The sequence below is a fragment of the Scophthalmus maximus genome, chromosome 1, assembly GCF_022379125.1.
Source record: "Scophthalmus maximus strain ysfricsl-2021 chromosome 1, ASM2237912v1, whole genome shotgun sequence".
Taxonomy (NCBI): Eukaryota; Metazoa; Chordata; class Actinopteri; order Pleuronectiformes; family Scophthalmidae; genus Scophthalmus; species Scophthalmus maximus.
Genome location: NC_061515.1, coordinates 5,375,348 through 5,393,307, shown reverse-complemented (window position 1 = coordinate 5,393,307; position 17,960 = coordinate 5,375,348). Strand labels below are relative to the sequence as shown.

The following is a 17,960-nucleotide window of genomic DNA, read 5'->3' as shown; positions in this document are numbered from 1 at the left end:
GATCGCTGCGCTTCCTCTTCAACCCATTCCCTCTGCTCCTGCTCCTGCTCCTCGTCCCTCTTATCCTCGGCTTTCTTTGATTTTAAATCTACGCACGTCTTTTCTTTGGAACTCTTCAAAAACAGCATTATTTCTAATTGAGCAGGGCAGCAGCACAATGCACAAAGCCTGGCAATATTTTCCCATGGCACAGGAAAAGAGGAAGAGGGCCATTTACCCCGACGCTTCATCACCCCATTTCCATTTCTGTGGAACACTTATCCGTGTGGTTTAGGGTATTGTCACAAAACCATGACAAGAAAATATTCACCATAATGACATGAAGGAGAATCTTTGAAATGGCTTATTTTTTGTGCATCTTGTGTTCGGAGTCTTCAATAGCATGACACAAGAGTGTATTTGAACATGCGTGTCTTCCCGTAATATCTTTGTGTTAAACACCCTTCCGCTACATATAAATAGATGTATATATAAATACAAGTATACATACACAGTATATACTACAGTACATAATATTCATCCAAAACAAAACATTGAAACCTGTAACTGGTTTTAATGTTGTGGCTGCGTTGTGTAGTGAAGTTTCTCAGACTCTGACAGAGCTACCAGTGTAATCATCAAACACACACATGTTTACAATTACACCATATGGCTTTAAGTAACAGAAGGAGCGAGAGAAAAGAGCGGAGAGACGGCGGAGGCAAAACAAATAGGGGGAAGTTAGAGACAGAGTTACGCAGAGTGAGATGGAGGTGAGTGCGGGAAAGAAGGGAGGAAAGAGAAAGAAAATGAGATGAGTGGACAGAAAAACGAGGACAGTGAAGTGGAGATGGAATGATAAAATGAAACGGGCACCCGAGGATGAGCAGAGGCAAACATATACCTGCTGTGATATCACGAGGAGCCTAAGCAGTGCACACTCTTATTCTTTAACCAGGGTTTCATCTGTGCTTTCTTGTGGATGATGTGATGGAATTTGCTTCCTCAGACCATGACCCCCAGGGTTCAATAGGAAAAAGATTAAAGTGCTGGGATGAGAATCGGTGTCTACAAACCAGAGGCCGTGGTGCTCTGCTGGAAAAAGGATAGATGTCACGTGATATCTTTGCGTCGTATCCTTGAGTGAGGGCAACGTTCAGCTTATGACCAATGGACATAGTTAGTGCCGAGTGTTCTCCAATGTCTTCGGGGAGCTAAAAGCATTAGTGCATATTTCTAAGTCGGCATCCTCCCCTAATTCCCGACGTCAGAAATGCGCTGGTTGAAGGGGTTCCAGACAGCGTTTGGCCGTCCAACAAGTATTCCTGTTGAAAGCATATTGGCGGCCTAAAAAGGGGAGTGTGACATTGAATTACAGACGACAGTTAATGCCGTGGAACACTGTACCACTCTGTTGTGGCGAGGAGGGAGCATAGGTAGCCACCGAAATGAAGTGGAGAGGAAGAGACGATGACGAACAACAAGCATAGCAATTGCACACAACCTTTAATTACACTTACAAACAGAAGAAAGCCAAGGCGACTTTACAGCCTCAGTTTACCTCGGCGTGGCTCCAAGTGCAGGATGAAAACAACCTGCACCCAGTAACAATGCTCCCTTTGTGGTTCATTCTGTGCAGTGGTATGGACGAAAACCAGTGTGTTAGATTCAATTATAGTGTGTGTATTACTCCACTTTGTCACCCAGTCGTGGCTTTTGTTTGTGCGTGTGTCCCATATCTCCCTTTGGTTTCAGTGTGTATCTGCCTGGTATACACATGCATGATAAACCTCTCTGTAATAAAAGTAAACAAGGCCAACGTCATGCTATCTGTTGGAAGGCGCTGCGTATTTACAGAGAATGTTTCCCCCCCTTTCATTTCTGTGTATATAGTGTTGCAGAGACGCGTACTTTTGCTTGTTTGATAGGAACTTAACATGCACCCAGCAGTAGAATTAAAAGAGAGTCGTAAACAGCGCAGTGCAAACATTTAGTAAATAGTTTGGATTGCATTTTATTGCAGGGTTTTGGGAAGAAGGCTATACTCTCCCAAAAGAACACTGCATCCTCATCACATATCTCTGTTTCCCCGTATATATTTCTCACCGAGTCATTAAAGTGTTTACCTCCATCACTCTCTCTGTCTTCCTGTCCACTCTGTAATTTGGAAGCCACAAGATTTTTTCAGTTATCATGTTAGTCCCTGATTACAGATGTCTTGACCTCTATTTCACTGTTTCAACTTTCACATCCTATTTCAGTGATGTCACTCCACAGGAGGCAAGAAAATCTTGTGCCCAGTGTCACTTGAACCACACATCTGTGTCACCTGCAGCCCTATTTCCAAACCTGCTCCATTTTTGGTTTTCATTTCCCCCTGCCTTTTGGATGTTGAATGAAAAAAAACCTGAACAATATTGCAATTTACCACGGGATACAGAATGAAAGCATTGCCACAGTACTTTTTCACCGCCTCACTTCCTTTCCTTTGATTCCCACTCCTCTCTAACTCAATTTAACTTCTCAATCTCGCCTCAAATTATCTTTCTCCTCTGCTCCTTCTCATTTCCCCATCCCTTCTTTCACTCCCCATGTCTTTCTCATGTTCGCCACAGCGCGCACTGTGGTGAACTCTGCATCAGAAGATTTGCCCTGCCAGTCTCTAATTTGTACATCAGCACCCCACAATAATAGACTAAACATGAGATGAAAAGACGGAAACGTAAAAATGTGAAAAGAACATCTTGTTCTCCTTACTGTCTTCCTCTCCTTTCCTCTTTGTCTTCGCAGAAGCCCAAACATGAGCCTTCCAGCTGGGTGTGTTGCGTGTTAAGGAAATTTAATTGGCTCAAAAGTGGCTTAACGACCCTGCCGGCTAATGGTGTCCGTTTACAGCCAAGTGAACCAAGCCCAGCGAAGGAGTGAATGGGGCCACTGCTGTGACTGCGGCCGGAGCCGGTCAACTTGAATTGGACTCACCTGGGAGGCAGGATTTATTCCAGCACGATTCCCTCAGATTTACTGGTGTGATTGAACGGCTGACCCACGGTCACAGGCGTGGGTTAAACAGCCTCCCCGAATCGTTGACGGGAACGAGGGCGAATGGATGTTTGGTCGCTGATGGGGAAAATTTGTTTGAACCCTCTGGAACATTGTTTGATGTCCAGTATGGGCTCTGGAGTGCGACCTGATTTCATGCTGCTTCCTCTTGGTGTTGTGTAACAAGTTCAGTTTTGGCCGGTCGTCAAGGAAGTCAACCGTAGGCTTGAATGGATGGACACGACACTTTAGAGATCTTTCTTATTTTATTATAACCGCTGTAGCACTATGTGTACATATGTACTACATCTATGTAGTTTAACAGTGTCGCTTGTCAGGTAACCTTGTCCCATGTGTTAAATCAACTTATTTTTCTGATGTGATACAGATGTGATAGAGATGAAAGCTCCAGGACCCACTGTCAAGTGGAACTTGATTGGAGATTGTTTGTGTCTGCTTCCAGGGACAAGGTGACAGAGAAAACGTCTTCCACCAAGCGACACAGTTTTAAAGCTTCTCGACAAGCAGGTAAGTGGACCTTCAGTGCAGGATGTCAGATTTCTTTTGGCACATATACTATGTATTTTGATGGCCCTGAAAAATATTCATTACAAATTCATTACTATTGATTTTCTGTGACATAAATTGTGATAACTGTGCAGTTGCAACTTTGCAGGTGGCTGATGCTGCAACATTGTATGCCTCTGGCCAATATATGGGCCCTCAGCAATGTAAAAACAAATTTCAGCAACACATGTTTTTGCAAAATTCATCTTCGTCCAAAGCCACTTCCAAGATTTTGTAAATTGTTGTTATTTTTTAAAAATAAGTCTGCATTATTCACCGTCACTATGCCAATTTTGCCAACTCTGGGACAACTCAGCAGTTCAGAAAGCTCCCACAGCAGTTCCCATTTCCTGAGAATCTGTAGGCTGTTGTCGAGTAGAGTCTTCTTGTAAACGTGACCGCTGTCAGCCCCCTCCTCATCAATTTTTAGTGGCATATATGTGAGCCACTGCATGTGAGTGTGTGTGTGTGTGTGTGTGTGTGTGTGTGTGTGTGTGTGTGTGTGTGTGGCGGCTGGAGGAAATTGAGCGGCATTCTGGTTTCCTCTACCCAGCTCTATAAAAGCTGGGAGGCTGCGTCTTAACTGTCATTTGGTTAGCCTCTGTCCCCGCTCTAACCCAAAATAAAAACCACTGGACATCTGCACCAGCTCTGAGAAGGTGAACCACACTGCTCTACCTTCGGCATCTGCAGGCTGAAGCATTTTATGCCATTTGGTGGTCTCTTTGATCCAGAGTGCTTTCTCAACTTCGAGTTAACCTTGTCCACAGGCGATTTTACAGTTTGTAAATGTTGAAACAGAGACTGAGCAATGCAGTGAAGAATGGTTCACATCCGTATTTGGTCAAAGCCCATCACGACCAGCCCCTGGATGGCTCTTGGACATTGTGCTCATTACCACACACATGTAGAAAAACTCGGGTGTGTTTCTGGCCAACAAAACATATGATGGATCACATCACTGAAAAGCCAAATGCATGTAGCACTAATTGTATTAGAGTTTCTAGTTTACAGAAGGAGTCATCTGTTTCCATTATCCTATTTTTTGCTTCAGCCATTGACAGTTTTCTCCTTCTCTCAGACATCATGAACTCTTTGTACACCTGATTGGACAAAACTTACCTCTTCTTGGTCCGCCGGTGATCTTTGCTTTCAATTTCCAACCTGGAAAATGACATATGCCCCTAGATGATTGTCATACTGTATTGAAATAAGTGGAATTTGATGCCTGCCTAGAACACATACAAATCCAAAACCTTTTAGGAATATTAATAATTGACTTCAAAAATGTATCATCTGGACTCAAGATAAACTTTTTGTCAAACATCAGAACTCAAGCATGACTTGCGATTTACGCCCCATTACTGATGACTCACTAAAATCTTGCAAAGCTTCACCTGTCTCCAACCAGCTAAAGATGGCTTCTATTTAGTGACTGTTCCTCTTGTTGTTTGGTACCGCTGACCTCCTAAACTTCCTCCACAGCTGTTCTATCCCACACAAGAGGAAAGCAAAGACACATCATTATTCACAAATCCCCATATCAGACAAACCAGACACACACACACACACACACACACACACACACACACACACACACACACACACTGTGTACCTCGGTTTATTATATTAAAAGAGGTGTTATGGAGGAATTCTGTTTGCAGAAATATGTAGAATTTTGATTGCTCATCTTGATTAATTCATTTAAAAGCCTCAATTTGAATCACATAATTTGACATGTATTGCGGTTTGGTGTCTGAAAATATTAATTTAAAGTGTTCAGTCTCGACCTGCTGTACATGAAAAGTGCTCCAAATTTCTTCCGTTCTGATTTGGAGATGAATAAATGAAATTTGTATCTGTTAACTTTTTATAGACAGGGTGTGGTGTGCAGCAGGAGGCCATGCACAGTATTCATCATCGGGTGGTTTGACAGTATGAGGGCTCCAAGTGACACAATGAGAGCTCATCCTCGAGGGACCCCCAGCTAATCGGAGTAAGTGCAAACAACACCAGCGGTCAAGAGAGAACCTGAATTAACAGTTGTTAAGTGTACGCGTGCAGGGGAGATGTTATCGTGATATGAAAGGTCCCAGCAGTAAAAAAGAACCAATTTACTCGTCACGCTCAGAGTCACTTTCTGCGACACAAGCACATACTCATTACTCACGTGGACAAAGGTATCTGACATTCACACCAAGTAAAAAGAAAAGTAAGGAAAAGTGTGATGTGATGATAATGGAACAGCAAACTTGCACAAAACTTGCACAAAACTCAATTTGGTGTCAAATTAAGGCAAGTAATTACGCCATTAACACATTTGTGTTTGTGTTTCGTTTTACCAGCCAAAGGGGCAGCACTTGTTTCCTTCATGTGAAAATGGATCAGCACAGAGGCATAACTTGATCCAGCATGTTGAAATCCCTGTGAGTGCTCATTATGCTCATGCAGCTCAGGAAATATGTAACCATTTACAAACCTCAACCCCTGTGTAGCTCAGTGGGCTAACTGTGGGGGCTTTGTTCAGTGTGTGTGTGTGTGTGTGTGTGTGTGTGTGTGCGTGCGTGTGAGAGCACACACACACACACACACACACACACACACACACACACACTATACGTTCCTCGAGCGAATGCAAACAAACACGCTTTTGTGCGCACACACACTCTCGTTTTCCCTCTTATACACACACGAGAGAGGCTACTGGAGGTAACTGTGTCAAAGAGATCAGAGGAGGCAGGGAGGGAGGTAGAGAAGGAGGAAGCTGGAGCCAGAGGGGCCTGCATGCTAATTCGAGCCAAATGAGCAGCAGATGAACTGAAGTGGTTTGCCATGTAGCCTTTCACAAACACACTCTCTTTCCTTACTACTCTTTTTTTCTGTCTGTCTTTTTTTTTTAAAAACAACAACACATTTCTATCTGATGATTTGTTGTTGTTGTTGTTGTTGTTGTTGTTGTATATTTCCACTTCCTCGTTTCTCTCTCTCGTCCTCGCTCCACATGATGTATACAGACCACAAGGCACATGAAAGGCCTCCAACCTGGGTTCAGTTTAATCCAAATAAACATACGTTAGAGGAGCAATAAATGGATTTAAAAAAATGTTTTGCCTATTTTGGGCCAGTGACAACAAGTTGTAAACACAACTCTGACAAATGGTCACTTAATGAAGTTGATATAAAGGAAAGTGTTAGTGGTTAGCAGTGAGCCCTTACCCCATTGGCTAGTAGTAGTAGTAAGAGTGATTGAGCATATATAATATCTAGTACCTATGTGGTTTAATTCTGTATTCATTTAGGTTTAATAGCTTTGGATCAATTAAGGTTAGGGTAAAGTCACATTTTATGTAGTGACGCATCTCAAAAATACAGAGCAAGTAGGTTCAAATACATTGTGATTTAGACATATATATTTATATCATAATCATACAATTATATATATAAAACAACAAGATAATCTTTTTGGTGCTTTTAAAATATAAAATGTCTTAATCGCACAGATCAAGCAAAGACGTTGGGGTAAGAGAGAAACGTGTTTGTCTGAGCGTGAGAAACTGAGGAACGGTAAAAACAAAACAAGAAGCCAGGGGAAAGACTGCTAAATACAAGACACATATACAAGACATAAGTAAGGGGCTGTAAAAACACAGAGGTAGTGAAATATTTGACATGTTGCTATTGCAGTTATGAAACCGGAGTTGAAACGGGATTTCCTATGAGCTGTCAACAAAGCACTTATTGCCTACTCTTCATCTCCACATAAGCCTCTGCTTACGCAACTTGTAAAATTACAACGTTCTGCAGACTGCTCTCACTACCTTAGGAGACACAAAAAGTACGACCACAGAATTAGATGTGGCTGACAGATTACGACGGCAGCCGTGCGTTCATACGTAAAATTGTGTACGATGGGTTTGACTCAGCCGCGCTCATGTCTGTCGATGTATTTGGTGAATGCATGTCTGTGTTTGTGTGTTTTTGTGTGTTTTCTAGTGGAATTCACCGCATGAAGAAAAAAACCTTCAACGTGGTAAGAATGTGGGTAATTGTGTTGATCCAATTAGCTGCTGGCCTGCCGTGTCAGAGCCAATCAGGACACGGAGCGCCATGGGGTCGTTAGAGGAAAAACCAAAGGCCAACTACTAATTAGCCCGCTAGCTTTTAATTCGAGCAGGCTCTGTGTGATGTGGATGAACGGGCAGCAGAAGAGGGCGCACAGCGAAGGCGACTGACACACTTCCTCTCACACGGACGTCCTGGAAGCGGAACATGTACACACAGCGGGTGAACGCCGAGTGCTTCCCGCCGAGGACGCATAACCCACCTTTGTGATTGGATGACGGAGGTGAACAGTGGCGAGCAGCCACAAAATCAAACACAACATCTACACGAAATGCCCCACGTGGCTTAAAGAAGTGAGGAGAAAACTGAAAGGACTAATATTGATTCTCCTGTTATTCACACATATTATACAATTCAACCAGGGATTTAAATTAACTTCTTTTGATCACCAGCCAAAAAAGTCAGTCTGGGCTCGTAGATTTTTAAAGTTACCAGCCAGTCAGATTTTCCACTAGCCAAATTTTAAATAAACCAACGTTTGAGTGCCACTGAATACATTTAAGCATCCATGTTTCGTTAAATTGTTCTTATTTGCGTTGATGGCAGATATACATTAAAATGGTAAAAATATATATATATTGTATTCGTTTCTCGGGCAAATACCAGTCACTCACGACCCAATAGCCATTTAGAATTAAAAGTGCTCATTTTCTTATTTTCGTTAACTCTTCTACTAATTTTTCAGCTTCTTTGTTTTGTTTTGCGCCGCTCCGTTCGTCTTCTCCGTTTCACCGTAGCTCGCTCGTAATCGATACCACGCACAAACACACACACAAAAAAACGCCCAAATTTCTTGGCGGAAAACAGACCCATCTTGCAACACTGACGTTGCATCGTTTCTGCAGCCTGCCGATACAAACAGACAGTGTTTTTTGCTTCATTCATCGCCAGCCAAATTGGCTAGTAACTCAACAATGTTACCCGCCAAAGGAGATTTTTACCCGGGTTGGCTACAAGAACAGACAAACAGAATTTCCCATTGTCAGTTGATGAAAAAAAAAAAAAGATGTTTGATATTTCTAGTTAGAAGAAAAGTCCGCAGGTAAATGGAACGCCAGCTTTGGCTAGAGCTAGATGTTTATTAGCTCATACTTCATCCTTTATGGGATAAATCCCGAGCTCAGGAATCAGTAGCAAAAACGAAAAAGGTTCTTTAGTGAATGAAGGCCTTCCTCACTCTTGACAGCCGTCGTATAAATAAAATTGCCTCAGCCTAAACCTTAAAGAATCTCTGGGTTTCGTCAAACAGTGTATTGTTTTCCAGCTGCGAACCCCTCTGAATGATGAGGTCCTGACAGACTCTGGCATACGAATCAGATATGAATCAGATGACCAATGAAACAGTGAAGCCAACTTGGATGTTGAGTGTTTCCCTAGATGTTTTGATGGCTTTAGGCACAATATCACTGATTGATTGGCGTTGAAAAAAACTAAACAAAACAGATGTGTATGTCTGCGTATTTGTGTTCGTGGGCAAGCATGTGTTTGTTATCGTGTTCATATTGTAATGGGTTTGGATGTCGCAATACTTCGGGCTTATACCACACTGCGATTTGTTCAAGCAAATGTATTATTCTTTCTGTGACACACATAGACAGAAGCACGAGTGACGGGTTTCCCATTTGTTGGCGGTCACCAGCAGGGAACCTATTTCACAAGAAAATACATTGTGGAGCATAGACCAGTGTGTATGGTTGGGTCTTTAACTAAAGGGTCAGTTCACCCAAATCAGAAAAACCTCTTGAGGTATCTCATTAGGAGCGGGGCAAGTGGAAGCATTAACAAATGACATGTACAGTAAAAAAACAAAAACAATATCCCAGTTACCCATCCACAGATCCTGTAGTCAACCGTTTTTACTTGCAGTCTTTTCAACTGAAGGGAAGTCTTCACATCCCCATGGCCTCTTAGAGTAATGGGAAAAATATGTTTATTTGTATAATTTGGGAGAACTGACCCTTTCATCTTTTCTGGTCGGCTCTGTCCCGACACTTTACACGTCACTTGTCTGCTTCACTTGGCTGAAACCTCCCCCTCAGTTCATTGAGGCCACTTTGCCGAGCTACAGCGAGATCATTAGTGACACTGCCAGACCTTTTTGGTGAAAAAACACATATTTGTTACTTTGAGCACTTTAAGAAAACGATATATATCACATTGGTTCGGCTGTATGCAATTGGCACCGGTTTAAATCGTGGTTACGAAATGCACAGCACGGGGTCGTGAGAGTAATGAAATCCGTATGCAAAAAAAGCAGCTCAGTAATCTCTCCCGAATTTCAATTTTCAACTTTTGCTGTCACCATCCATTCTCCAACGCCTGTACACGGTGATTTGAGTTGAGAAAACCACCACTGGTCATAAATTTGTAGTTGATGAATAAGTCCCACCGCTTAAAAATGAGAAAAGACGCACCTCCAGTAAAACTATTTGAATGGGTGCTGGATGAACAAAATCTGTTTCGAGCACAAAAACGTTTTGAGCCCAAGTCCCACAGCTTGTCATTATTTGAGTTATCATCCCAAAAGCATCACACGCAGCACAAACTACAGCTGGACGCCACCAAGACATTTAAGCACTCAAAAATAATGAATGAAATTACAATTATGGCGATTTCTTTTCTATCATTCAATCACTGTGTCCCTTTGATGTGTAAGGATGCATGACTGACTTATTTGGCTAGTGTCGCTGAAGAAACAGCCAGGACAATTAGGTGCTCTCTGACTTTGACACAGATATGCAGCACATGGAGGAAGTGAAAAAAATCAAGTCAAATCCTCAAAAATTCTCTTTGATTCTCAAGCAATACTTTGATTCTCAAGCAAAGTGAATCACTCTGATATTATAAATCGGCACTAGTATGAAAGTCTTTCTTTTTCCAGTTCATATCTACAATTCTGACTTTGTTCAAGTGTTCATTGTTCCCTGCTCCCGATGTGTCAGTGACTCGTCTTTGTCCTGGTCACACCTTTAAATCCCAAGGGACAAGTGAACAACATGACACAACTAAAGGTCAAAGGTCACATACGTCAATACATACACATAAAATTAGATTTTCACCCATTACTTAATGTACGTGTGCCTCGTGTGCAGATTGGTAACGTGTTCACTGTGGACCTGTTTTCTGCAAAGCCCGAGTCAACAAAGAAGAGAAAAAGTCGTGAAGCTCAATTCACAATTGTCCTCCTTCCTCCCACTCAACTCTGTTCCAAAAGAACTCAGCTCACATTCAACTCTTCAGTTTGATCCTGTTATTTTTTTATTATTTTTTTTAATCGGCATGTATCAGGGCACGTGGTTGGTGCAAAAATGCACTCACTTTTGCTGACTTTGACAGATGCCCCGTTGCGTCCAACATTTTTCCATGATGGGTGATGAGGGATGTTGTGGGAATACGTTGATGAGCGCAGGCACCATCAGGCAGTGGAGTGGCGAGACAGTGATGCACAACTTCAGACGGAGGCCTTTGTGTTGGAGGCTTGTGGACATGTCGCTGTTGCCACCGACTGCACTTAGAGCACATTAATAATTTCGGAGGAATGAGAAATCTATTTTAGCAGAAAAAAATAGCATTTTTAAGATTCCATGCATAATGACTGTTTGAAAAATACAATGCGGTCACGTTTAGAATGCAGTCGCTTTCCAGCTTGGTTCAACTGAACTGAATTAATAACGCATGTGTTTTATGTTCTTATCTCGATAGACGTGAGATCCAATGAGCTCTGCTATATGGACCAGCCACTCGTGATTCTATAGTTGATGATGTATCTAGATTTGGTCAGATAAGTCCTGGATGCCAGTAATTTGTCAGGAAGCAGAATGGCTGGAAAAAAGTTTTGTGAAATGGCAGTAACGGGAACGGGAGCGTGAGGCTTCGGAGAGGTTGCACACCGCCCGCGTTCAGGACGTGATCCGGTCTGACCAATGAATGAGTAACATCCTGCAGAGATAAGGGGACTGTGTGGGTGGTCACAGACAGGGTCAGGAAGGACTTTGTGTGAGTGTGTGTGTGAGAGAGAGAGAGAGAGAGAGTGTGTGTGTGTGTGTGTGTGTGTGTGTGTGTGTGTGTGTGTGTGTGTGTGTGTGTGTTATTAACTCTTGTCACCACCCATTTTTTTGAAATGAGTATCATTTCAAAAAATGATATCATCAGAGATTTCAAGTTTCATCCAGTCATATCTTGTGGAGTAAAGCAGCCGCCCTCAGGATGAGCCCTGAGCCCCATAACACACTAGAGCACTTTATTATTACACAATCCACATTCATCTTTTTTTTTTCTCTCAATTTAAAGTTGGTGTGCCTACACAAAAAACCCTTTCTTTTATTGCTTTTGTTGTGTGTTATAGTTGTAATATGTGTGCTTACTGTCATAGTATTGCTTCTATCTTTGCGCTTCTTCTGCAAGCCGAATTTCCCCATAGCGGCACACTGAATTGAACTGAGTGAAATCTGTCCAGAGACTTTTATTTTACTGTAAGTGAATTGTCCGAAATCCTCCTTGTATTGCATGTTGTCAGATTGTACCTACAGTAATCAGTGAAATAAACCTCACAATCATGATCAGTGTGGCCGATACACGCCAAGGGCACAAAATGTATCTATACGTCAAGTGGACCAACAGGACTATGATTGGAACAACTACAAGTCTCCGGTGTCTGCGGCCGTTTGTGGTATTATCACCCCAAAAAATTAAAGTTAACATGTGACTTGTCTGGAGCATTTATAAGAAATCTTTGATCAAACATATCTCAAAAAGATTAGTAAACTGACCCTTCTGAAGCCAGAGCTCATGGGGGGTCTTGTGCTGCCTAATCTCCAGTATTACTTCTGGTCAACCAAATGATGAAACTTTGTGTCATGGTCAGTGGGGAGACAGGACCCACTGTGGCTCCAGATGGGAGCCAAACTTTTTTGATCACTTGTTCTTGGACTCTCTTGTATTTATAAAACACTTCAATGTAATAAAAAAACAGATTGGATCAGTGTTTCACTGTTTTTAACACACGTTAGGCTCAGAGGGATTTTATTACAAAAATTGGTACAAGTATAACTCGTATTTCCAGTCATCAGAAACCTGACACAACCTCCCCAACCAAGTTAGTTAATGCATATTAATGTCATAATGCAAAAGTAGCACACAGCAGTGAGTATATGTGATCGAGCTTCGAAACCATGGTTTTTTTTTACCAGCTGCAATCCCTTGACTGGTGGGCACCAAGGTGTTTTGATCCAGAAGGCCAAGTCTAATTTCTGCCAAAAATCTGTGTCAATTGTGCCAAACAAGGACGTAATAATTATATGACTGATTTGATTTGGATTTGATTTGATTTGTTTATATGATGACAATTATTTGATATAATTTTCATCATCAACTGGACATCCTGTGTTGCAGAGGACAATTGAATTAGCATTTTATTTTGCACTGGGAAGTGATTGAATTAAATGTCTGCTTGTCCAGCTGGGGCGCGGACACGGGGGGAGAGCACAGGAGGGACTCCGAGTTATGATCTGCCATGAGGATAGAGCAATGTGTTGCACCGTAGGTATTTACAGAAAGCTAGGACCCAATTCAAAGCAGCAGGAACCTAGAAAGAACAGACCAAGGATCATATATTTCACATACAAAAATCAAGAATTTAAATTCCATTGCAAAGTTTTAAAATAACCCACTGTTTCTTTCTATTTTTCTCTTTTTTAAATGTTAAGTTCACTCGGCTCACAACCTCTCAATACGTCACTAATGGAACAAAACTCATTTTTCATTCCACAATTACCACTATAAGACGTGCGTTGCGGCTCATGAAATTGTCATTCTAATTCAAGATTTAGGGCAAAAGCTATACATTTGTAAATCTTCCGCATCACACTGACAGTTTTATTGCCTCCGCCAAATGCGTCTCTATTTTGGTGCTATATTGGTCTAGATCAAGTCTGAGTGGTCACGCCTGCGGTGAAAGTTGGCTTGTTTAATTATCTAATAAGATCAAGATGACTAATAACCCTGAGATTGCAGATCTGGCACATCCAGGATTCTAACATCTAAACAAAATCTTTACAGCAATATGGAAACTGTGAGGTGTTACGGGAGAATAAGAAGCAAATATGGACATTTGCTTTTTAAAAGCTTCAGCCATCTCAAATTTCTTTGCACGAGAACAAAATAAACAAATATGCCACCGTGTCAACCTAACACAATATTCATACGATAACAACAAATGCATTGTTTAGAGATTTACATGCAACTGTGGTTCTATGAATGTTTCGCAAAGAGATAATGTCAGCGGGCACCATTTTAACACAGAGGTAAGTGGGTGCATTTGCAACATATAAACAATGTACTTGGCAAATTAGAGGAAAACTCTTTTGTGGTCTGTGTGTCGGTGTTTGTGTACATGCATGTGTGTGTGTGTAGTGCAGCATCGAGGACCATTAAATAGAACTGGATTGGAGCCTAGTCCATTGTATGCAGAAAGCCAGGGCAGCAATGATTGGAGGAGTAATGTGAGGGATTACTACACAAAGTATTGGTACAGTGAGGTAACATCTGGCTCCTTTCAACCTTTAGAGTTACAGCACATTTATATTTTATAATCACTGTATTTTATGCGGTAACAATGCGACTAAGTAGTCTCCTTGTTCATTTTACAGTTGTTTTGTTTAAAGGTCAAATCTCTGAATGCTGGCCACAGATTTTAATGTACCTTTGCTAACGGAAACAAACTTAAATTTACCTCTGTCTCTGTATTCCAAAAATGTGACTCCCAACTCCCAACGAGTTGCATATTACACTCAACCAGTGCCGTGTGATGAAGACGTTTATGACCCAGCAGAGTTTTCCAGCCTACTCTGATGGTCCCAACACTCCCTAGAGGCCAAAAGTGCCACTACACCGACCGCCTGCTACCCCCGAGCGACCCCTCGCAGCCTGGATGACCTCGCTGCCAGGGATGGTTGGCTGCGGCCTACAGATGCTGAGCCACTGCCGCGCACCGCTGCCAACAAACCACCACCACCACCACTGGTCCCCCGCGCGCGGCCTATTGTTCCACGCTGCGTCGCCTCGGATGCCAGCAAAGCTGGGCAACTACAACGGGGGTGACCACAGCTCTGGCCGTACCTCTCATCAGTCCAAGTAGCGGCATGGCACAGCGACTGCCCAGCACCGAGAGCCAGAGCTCCCGGCCAGAGTGAAATAATAACGTGGTCCAGTCCTCCTCAAAGGCCAATGCACGCTGGTTGGCATCCATGAATCGCACCAAAACACCGTATCTGAACTGCTCACAGAAACATGACCATCCCCACGAGCCAACACCAGTGCGACTTGTATCGGGTTTGTCGTACAACTCTTGGCAGGAAACTGTACAATGAAAGAAATAGAAAATGTCTAAAATGTGAAGCTATTCTTTAAACACAGAGGCATCATCAATGCTGTCTCTTCGTTATGATCACATGTATGAGCTGTAGTGGCTCTGCTGTAAATGATTCTCACGGTTCCCTTCAGCCAAACATTTCTTCATTGCATGGAATCAAGACCAAGACAAAAAAAGAGTTTCTTTAAGTCATTCAATTGCAGCCACACTCTGTGAGCTGGTTAATTGAGTTTCTATCAACAGTTACAGCTCCGGAGAGTCTGTTTTTGGTCATTGTTCATACAAGCAATGACCTTGTGTCATCTGCTCACGGCTAATAGGTTTGGCTGACGAAAATACATACAGAAATACAATGCACACGGTCATAAAGATTTCTTTATTTTCTCTTGTGGTCTCTGTGTGTGAAACTACATCATTGGGCAGAGAAAACGCTGACCTGTCACTATATCTCCTGATGATGTGCTATTATTTATCATTCACTTAATTCCCAATCCCACAGCCCTAACTCAGCCATTTACCGATGCAAGTGTTACCGTAACCCCTCAACTGTTAAATTGAACGTCTTGTCATGCTCACATCCACACATGCTCTCATACGAAGTTGCTCAATTGGACACTGTCTCCTCCTGCTCCTCGGGATGTGTATTCACACCACACCGGGGTGCTCTGCCTCCGTTGCCTAATGCTGATGAATTTGTGCAATAAAACACAGCAAGGCCCGCAAAGGAATGGCCCTCACTACCAACGGTATAGGGACTCACACTGGTGTCATACGGTTTTAATAGGCTGCGGACACTGTAACCACACTGTGTAGACAACCCACTCAGAGAGCGGCGCAGGGTGGAGGGAAGTGAGGCAAATGAGACAGAGAGAGAGAGAGAAACATGTACGGTATGTGTTTATGAAAAAGAGAGTGATAGCTACACGGATAGAATTCAAGAATCTGTTACTCTGCCAAATAAGGCAACGGTGATTTCACAATATTACCTGCAAGAAGTCATCTCTTTCCCGCCAACATATAATTTAACATTTATTCATCCGCAACACCTCTGGAGAGAGAGAATTTTTCAGTAGTAGTACTACAAGTACTACCTTTTTTTAATCATCGCAATACTTTTTTAAGGTTTATTATATAGATCGTTGTTTCTCAAGCTTGTTAAAATGTTGATTCTGATGTGTCTAAGGCCAGAATGGAGACTTACCTCGACAAAACATGTTCACCTCATTTGTGCCCGTTTCAATTTCTGACATAACCCACAGATTGAGTTGACACAAAGCCGCATTATAACGCTCTAAAAAGCAGATCACCATCCACATTTATTAATTAATCAATCATTTGTAGGTTTGTCACTACCTTTGACCACTTACGCAATACCCTTAGACCTCCCTTCCATTAATTATAGAAATAATGACGACATTATTTCCATAATTGACTTTTGATTTCCCCTAATTCAGTGTTCCCAGAAAAACTCACACATGAAGTTTTTAGCTGGTGAGAGAACGAGAGAGACGGGAGAAAGTGGGGCATGGTCCTAATGTAAAGGCTCTATTAATAGTGACAGCAAAGCCGAACTTGTCAAGTCTCTGCGGTACTGATGGACACACCCTCCTCAGTGGCAGCTGGAACCCTCCTCGCTGTTAAGATACAACCTCACCAGTGTAAATGTTTAGAAGCGTTTTTTTCCTCCACTCTCTCTCTCTCTGCTCCTCCTTGGTTATTCAATCAAAGGATTAAATGTTGCAACATCAGCCACGGTTGTGGAAAACATCCCCGTCCTCACCATGGAGATGGTTGCTTGCTAAACGAGAAGAAAAAAGCTGGCGTCTCTATAGAATGTCACACAAGAGCACAGAAAGGTTGTTCGCAGAATTCTGCTCATGCGTGTGCTTATGTGTCTCAAGTGGAAACCGCGTCGTCTCCTTCAAGGATGAAAACAAAACAAAAGACTCATATGTAAACTTGTGAGCCGAACAGTAATTGCAGTTTCCTCTTGGGTCATTTGGTGCCATTTGACTGCTGGAATTCATGGATGAGACTCATTATTTCTGAGGTTTTGACAAAACTGGAACACTACCGCTTCACAGGTCCCAGGCGACACACGCATGTGTCACCAAATGCAGCAAACTCAGCACTGAAATGCCAGATGGGGCAAGATATTTCCCACAAGCTCTGGCAGAGTCACTGGCCATCACTGGTATCTGAGAAATATTTGAATATACGGATGGATAGAGACAAAGACCCTGGGTCCGAACCAGAGTCAATGCTTCAAATTCATTGCGGGCAACAACTGAGTTCAGTATTCCACTTTACAGCAACTGCAACTTGCCAAAAAAAAAGGCTTGAGAATTCTCCAACTCAGGGCGTTTATAACAGAGATTTTCCTCCAGAGAAACTTCAGTGTTGGTCCTTTGTTTAAAGGCCCAATGTGTAATTTTTGTACTTTTCTGTCAGCATCTGGTGGTAAAGTTGCAAACCGCAAACAACTGAGCAACCGACAGGGGACACTTTATGGTGGCGCACCGCTGAATCCATTTCCGGTTTCCAGCAGCGCTGAAAATTGAACGCGAATGCGACGTATTCTGGACCATTTTGTGCAACAACCATATTCCACACGACGTAGCAAACATGGAGACTCACACGGAGGTCGGGTCCAGCTCACGTAACTATATTTAACTCATTCAGAGTTGACGAAAAATTATTGGTTCTTTGTTGCAGGTGATTACACATATATGACCACATAGTTATTGATAATATATTCAATTTCTGTGAATAAGTTCTTCAAATTACTACACACTGTAGCTTTAAGTATAAAATGAAACATCCATGTTAACGTCTTCCTTCGAAATGACCTCTTAAGTCTGTATAAATACTGACTGACTTCTTT

The 17,960-nt window shown here is 42.3% G+C and overlaps 1 long non-coding RNA gene across 1 annotated transcript; it reads left to right on the top strand.

Moving 5' to 3' along the window:
• Positions 1-2,688: 2,688 nt before the first annotated feature.
• Positions 2,689-17,590, top strand: LOC124850071. Its single transcript, XR_007030895.1, has 3 exons — positions 2,689-3,546; positions 5,462-5,581; positions 7,579-17,590. It is a non-coding gene; the product is annotated as an uncharacterized LOC124850071 (long non-coding RNA).
• The last annotated feature ends 370 nt before the right edge of the window (positions 17,591-17,960 follow it).